The following is an 8,125-nucleotide window of genomic DNA, read 5'->3' on the forward strand; positions in this document are numbered from 1 at the left end:
TATTTCCATATTATAATGATATGTTAACAGAACTAGAAATAGGTAATTGTGAGCCACTACCTACCATGACTCTGTTCATTCCATGATACTCACTTTTGCTAGTCATGCTATGTTCATCTGACATAACATGTACGAACGCTTGCATACTATTGAGAGTTATATCTACAAACACTTTGGGGATATCATAACATGTACGAACTCTATGATTTTTGCGACCACAGAACTAATAGATTTCCTACCTATTTCTATCATCATGTTGGTGTGCCTCTTGATTATCCTCAACACCAAAATTTTGAAAATTTTAGAAAGGGTTAAAATGGCTAGCCTCTCTTCCTCTACCACAACGGCCTTGACCACGCCCTCTTTGAGAAAAGAAGGTGGTGGTAGAAGTTTCTATTTTCTAAGGAGACTTAGGATTTAACATTTGAAGTTTCTTTTTTTTTAACAGAAGATCATAAATCTCAAAAAAATTAAGAAACTTATCAAGGGAGGATGTAGTAACAATAATAATAAAACTTTCATAGTCTCAGGTGATACCATTCAGAGTAAATTGAACCAAATCAGCATCAGACACAAATTCATTGACATCACAAAGGGTGTCTGCAAAAAAACTTAACGTGATTTAGATGTTCCACCATAATCTTTTCTTCCATTTTCATGTTTTTAAGATCATGTTTCAACTAAAGAATTCGAACACTAGAATGTGATGTATAGGATTGTTCCCAAGCAATCCATGCTTCCCTCGCAAATGGGACACAAATGATATGTCCCAGAACAACCTTAGTGACTATGGTCTTGATCCAACTTAATGTGAGTTGATCTGCCCATTTTCAAATAACAAATTCATGGTTGATTTTAAGTTGCTCACCTTCTGTAACATATTAGCAAGGCGCCAAGTGTGAACTATCTACATAATTGATGAGATCCATACATCACCGACTCTATCTAGGAGCACCACATCATGTAGTTATCTTTGTCCAGCTACACAGACACAAGAGACGAAAGCACATTCTATTGAACTGCAAGGTTGGAAAACAGAGAAGACGAGCTTGACTCCATCTCAACTGGGCAAGGAGAAAACACTGTACAGACCCTAAAGCTCACAAGAACCAACAAACTCTAATAAAGGAAAGTAACCTCTCAAATTAGGACTCCAAAATGTTAAGGTGTCCATCCCTAAAGATAAAAGAAAGGTTGTTGAATTTAATTTTGAAAATTGTATATATGTTATAAAGGAAAGTAACCTCTCATCTCATAACATAGAAGAGAGATAGGGAGGGAGAATTGAAACCATGGACGTAGGTCTGACTAGCCAAACCACATTAACCTATTTCCCAATGTATGCATATGTGTGTTCTCTCCCTCACGTGTGTGTTATTTGTTACTAGTTAAGAATAAAGAATCACATCTTGCCTTCTGCCCCTCTTTTTCCTATTCACCTTCTGCAATATCTTAAGTCATGACTGTTACTTTAGTTGCGATCATTGGTTCATTGACAAAATCATTGCCGAATCGTGATCTCTCTTGAAGATGATTTGTCGTTCTTGAGTTTTAGTTGAAATCGGCAACTTGCTAATAAAGTGGCAAGTAAACATGTATATATATATATGGAGTACAACATAGGTTCTTGTGATATGTGCTTGATGGGTTTTGTTGCTCTTCTAGTGTTTTTTTTTGAAGTTTCAACCCCATAAATGTGTTGAATATGGTCGATTTACGAGAAATTCACACCTGGATCATGTGTTTGTGATGAAAAAAATGATATTTGGAGTGTAAAAAATTTACAAAGATTTTGGACCATTGATTTTTCGAACCTTATAAAAAACCCACCCATGTGTTGGAGTCATAAACTTCAAGAGCTGATCCATATAAAATCAAGTACATAGATCACATATGTACGATAAGAATTTAAAAATAAAATAAAAAAACCTTAAAAAGCCTATCAAGCACGTATCACAAGGACCTTGCTCTACTATATATATATATATATATATATATGTGTGTGTGTGTGTGTGTGTGTGTGTGTGTGTGTGTGTGTGTAGCTGCTTAAAAGTTAACTACTTACACATACTTAACATGTTGATCATTGGATTTGAAATAAATCCAATGATCAAACTTAGATCCAGCAACCCAAATATCAGTGGTTTGCTTTTACACAGTTTTTTTTATGCACGTTTCCCCCCCTTTTCCCTCTTCCTACCTCTCTCCCTCGTTCCCTCGTACCAGACCAGTGACCAACGATGCTCATTTCAGTAGGAGGTGCTTGGTAGAGTGGCAGCCACTGAGGTTCTCTCTCTCTCTCTCGTGCGATCTCTTTTCCTCTCTCATTTATTCCTGTTTTGCTTTTTGCAAATCTTTTTTTATGTTCACTTTTTTTTTCTCTTTTGTTTTTGTAGATCTAAAACAAAAGGTTAACAACTAAACTGTTGAATTTCTCATCTTGCATCTGTAACTACCCCAACTGACCCTCGTAAAAAATAGTTTTTTTTTTAAAACAATTACAGAAACTCACCTAAGGATCTGGGGCATTACATATTTAATATACCAAACCACAAACCATACCATGCATTGAATCAATTAAAGAATAAATCAAACTTTATTTATTTATCAAAAAGTCAAATATGTAAGACATAAAAAAATTGTCTATAACAATATCATGTGAGCCATTCTGTCAGAACACAGAATACCAATCACAACTCTCGTAGCCTTCAGCTAGTCAGTGTGAGACATCACTAAGCATCTGTGCCTGTGAAACAGTTTAAAGAAAATGGATAAGAACCAAAGTCCTCGTATGAGTTCTCCTAAAAATCCAAATAGTAAAGGAAATAGCATAAACAAATTTATGCATAAATTTCAGAGGAATATCACAAGTAATCAACTTACCATAACTACTTTATCATTTAAGCATTCAACCAAATATCATGCATAAATAAATATTATGCAAAGTCAAATATGCATAATGCATGAACTAATGTTGAAAAGTAAAATATGCATGATTAAATACACATGCATGAATAACTTATTAAGTTATTTATCAGGGTTGTTTTTACATGAATGTCCCTATTAAATGTACACAAGTTTAATTTTTACTTTTTCTTAAACTCGTAGATACTCAAAATAAGCACAATTCTCGAAGCTCAAGTTAGGTTTCCAGTTGTAACTTAACACACAATTTGTATTTTATTACTAAGTCCAATACTTGTTTCTCGACTGATATCAAGAATCAACATTATCCATCAAAACATAAAAAATCAACATCTAATGTCAGGATATCAGAGAAATCAACATCCACTGATGTCACATTCTTGGTATACTAATAACTATAACTCAGTCATCAACACTACCCCTATGCAAAGTGGCTAAATCTCCTTAAAATCGTAGTCGGGAGGTGAATCACCATATCGAGTTCAAGGGCACAATCACACATGAAGTGTTAGTATCCTCACAGTCTTCCATGACCACCATCTAAGATTCTCACACTGTGGAAGGGATATCGAGGAAGAGATTAATTATATTGTTTGGTTTCTTTTACCATTTCAAATAAATTTGCAAGTTCTTTACACAAGAACCATTTTCCAAATCAGCATGTAAAAACAATTTTTGGGCCCTAACCCTCATAATTTAATAGTGTAATTAAATTTGAAAAACCAATAATTTTTAAAAATAAATTTTATAATGTATAAATAAAATAAACAACAGTTTAAAAAATATATGCTCTTGGCCTACATGGCCCGTAGTGGTTCACATTTGACCACTTATATTTCTAAAAAGTGATATATGCAACTTGTAAAATTTAAATAGACATGCAACACAAACACTGTTTCCAAACATGTTCACAATGCACATTCAAAACACATAAAATGAATGCACATTAAGCCAAATTCATACGCATGCAATCACAATGCTTGCAGAACACGCCATTCATGATCAATTCCATGCATCAATGTCCAAACATGCATATGATCATAGTCATGCAAACATCAATTTATTTTCAGATTCATGTGTATGATATGCATAATTACAATATGATCAAATCAGGATCAAGTTTATGAATTAATTCAAAAATATATAATCCAATCACAATCATGTACATGTATCTTCCATCACAGAACCATACATGGTTGGTCTAATTCGTGTACATACTCAGAACTATGTACATGTATCAACCATGGCAAGAGAAGTGCAACCCACGTATCAGATTAATGTACATGAATCAACTACTCAACAATGATCATAACATAGCTGGTCCGTTAATCAAGCCAAAAGCTGGGGCTAATCTATGTACATGATCAAAATCATATACATGGGTCAACCAAACTGAAAATATACAAGCGGACAACATACTGGTTGATCCATATACATGATCAAAATCATGTACACGGTTCAGCCATACCACAATCAAACATGTACTGCTGGATGATCCGTGTACATGTTCACAAACATGTACATGGGTCAGCCAGACTCGTACCATGTGGGCAGCATGCTGGCTGATCCATGTACATGATCGTAATCATGTACATGGGTTAGCTAGACCTGTGTACTCACATGAACAACACACTGACTAATCTATGTACATGATCTTAATCATATACTATACATACTTGTCTGCATATATATATATAGTGCTAAACTTGATAAAACTAAACATAAAAATGTATGAAGATACATGAGCATGTATCTCGGCAGATCTGATCTAAAATAATATAAACATATATCTCTTTAGATCTCAACCAAAACATTATATGCATGTCATTCGGTAGATCTAAACCAAAATAGTGTAAGCATGTGATTCGATAGATTTGAACCAAGAAAATATGAGTATCTACTCGACAGGTCTGAACCAAAACAATATGTACATGTACTCAGCAGATCTGAACCAAAACAATATGTACATGTACTCGGCAGATCTGAATCAAGATAATATGTAAATGTACTCGACAAATCTGAATTGACAAAAATATATATTTAGATGCAGGTATATAAAACTCGACAAGTCTGAATCAAATATTATAATTTTTGATGTATATGAAATTCAACAAATCCGAATCAAGAATATAATTTCATATGCATGTATATGCTACTCGGAAAATTTGAATAAATATTCAGATGCACAATTATGTGCATAACTAAGCAAATCTGAATAAAAAAGATTCAGATGCATGGTTATGTACATAACTTGGCAAATCTGAATCAATAGATTCAGATGCATGAGCCAAACTCATTAAGTTTGAAATAGTAAAATATATTCAATTGTATGCATATAAAACTCAACAACATGAATCAAACCAAATTCATTCAGAATGCAATGAATAAAAAGGTCGACAGACCTGAATATATATATATATATATATATATATATATATATATATATATATATATATATATATATTCAGATCTACAAGAACATGAAAAAATTGACAATATGAATTCAGATTTATGAGTATTTAAAAATCGACAAATATGAAAACAACAATTACATAATGGGATGCATGAATATTAAAACCGATAGGCCTAAAACTATATGCATATCTTTAGATGAAGAGCAACATATATGTATTTGACATGAATATTTTCAAATTTAAATGCACAAGGAGAAATCAACAATCATAAAAGAATAAACCTATATATATATACATATATATATATACATATATATATATATATTAAGGCAGATTTTCCCTTTTTGCCTCTAATACTTATGCATAAATCAGTTTATTCATGTTCCTTCCCGTGTGAATTAAGAGAGAAACCTATACCTTGATTCATAGAGTAAAAAAGATTGAAAATTGATGGATGATTTTAAAAAAATACTTTTCTTCTTCTCCTCCTTCTTCTTTTCTTTCTTTCTCTCTCTTTTTTTTCTTCCCTAAGCCTCACACAATTTTCCCTTTCTTGATTTTTCTCTCACCTCTCTCTTTTTCTCTCTAGAACTCAAGTTCTAGAGAGAGGCTCTAAGTCTTTCTTTTTTATATTAATTGAATGAGTCTAGAAGGGGGATGACATCCCCTCTAGAGTTATCGTCAAGTGGGTAGAGTTATACTTCGTGTAGAACTCTATTTTATTTTATCTTCTAGATTTTTATCCCATTTATTTTTATTAATTATTTTTTATTTATGTTAATTAATATTCTAAAGAATATTCTAGAGGATGACGCTCCCTTTGGAAGACTCTTTATGGGGTAGAGTTCTACCCTAGGTGGAACTCTACCTCATCCTATTGTATTTAAAAGTTGATTTTAAAGTTTTAAAATGGTCATGGGTAGATTTTGGATCTAGATCTGGATCTAAGATTCAAATCTATATCCAAATTCACATGGATCCCACCTGGATTAGATCCTAGTCAATATGGATCTTAGAATGGGTTTAGATCCATGTTAACTTGGATCAAAGGGAGAGAATGCAATCCGATCCAATCCAGAAAAATGTCAAAAATAAAGGTCACACTACAAGAAAAGGGTGGTTTGCGATAGATACGTATCCATCGTTAAATAGTAGCGACAGATTAGCGATGGATTAAAGGAGTAGCGACGGATATTATCCGTTTATGAAACTCTAGAAAAATTTCTCGTTATACAATTCATATAACCTGCTTATAAAAAACAAAATACACATAAAAAATATATATACAGGTGGAACAAATTTAACACAAGTTCTAAGTTAAGCAAACTTTAACAACCAAATACAGTCCTTGCCAAGTTATAATTAGTTACAAGTACGTCAAACAAATTAAACAAATGAATCTAATTCTCGTCAAGATTTTGGGCATCATCCTCTTCATTTTCTTGATTTGCCCCTCCCTCCATGCCTCCATCAGCTCCTCTACGCTGATCATCTCTAGCATCCTACAAGAGAACAAAAATGTTAGTATTTATAAACAAAATATACTAAAATAACTTATAAGCAATGTACCTAATCTAATGCAACAAAGTAAATAGCTGAATGACACATAGAATAACAATAAACTAAAGGTCATTAACAGAATTCAAATATGTGTTCTAAGACTGAATTTTTTTTTATAGTGATTCAATCATGCAGATGTGTTCTAAGGTTGTCAAAGAATGTCACAGTGATTCACGCATGCATATATGGTTTATAAGGCTGTCAAATAAATGTGTTATGTATCACAATCATGCATATATGTGTTACAAGACAATCAAAAAACTTATATAGTGACAAAATCATGCTTATATGTGTTCTAATGTTGTCAAAAAACTTTCATAGTGATTCAATCATGCTCATATGTGTTCTAAAGTAGTCAAAAAACTTTCACATTGATTCAATCATGGATAAATGTGTTCTAAGAAAAATTTTATAGTAATTCAATCATGCATATGTGTGTTCTAAGGCAGTAAAACAATTTCATAGTGATGAAAGCATACTTGTATGTGTTCTAAGGTTGTCAAAAAACTTTTATAGTGATTCAATCATGCATATATGTGTCTAAGGTTGTCAAAAAACTTTCATATTGATTCAATCATGCATATATGTGTTCTAAGGTTGTCAAACAACTTTCATATTGATTCAATCATGCATATATGTGTTATAAGGTAGTAAAAAAACTTTCATATATGCTAATATCATGCTCATATGTGTTATAAGGCAGTCAAAAAACTTCCATAGTGATTCCATCATGCTCATATGTGTTCTAAGGCAGACAAAAAACTTTATATGTGATTCAATCATGCGTATCATGTTCTAAGGCAGTCAAAAAATGTTATAGTGATTCAATCATGCTCATATGTGTTCTAAGGCAGTTAAAAAACTTTATATGTGATTCAATCATGCGTATCATGTTCTAAGACAGTCAAAAAAATTTATAGTGATTCAATCATGCATATATATGTTATAAGGCATTAAAAAACTTTCATATATGCTAATATCAGGCTCATATGTGTTCTAAGGTTGTCATAGTGATGAAAGCATGCTTGTATGTGTTCTAAGGTTGTCAAAAACCTTTTATAGTGATTAAATCATGCATATATGTGTTATAAGGCACTAAGAAAATTTTATAGTGATGAAATCATGTATATATGTGTTGTAAGGTTGTAAAAAAACTTTCATAGTGATTCAATCATGTTTATATGTGTTATAAGGGTGTCATATAAATTGTATAGTGAATCAATCAT

This window comes from Nuphar pumila, chromosome 12, assembly GCF_984573655.1.
Source record: "Nuphar pumila chromosome 12, dmNupPumi1.hap1.1, whole genome shotgun sequence".
NCBI classification, from domain to species: Eukaryota; Viridiplantae; Streptophyta; class Magnoliopsida; order Nymphaeales; family Nymphaeaceae; genus Nuphar; species Nuphar pumila.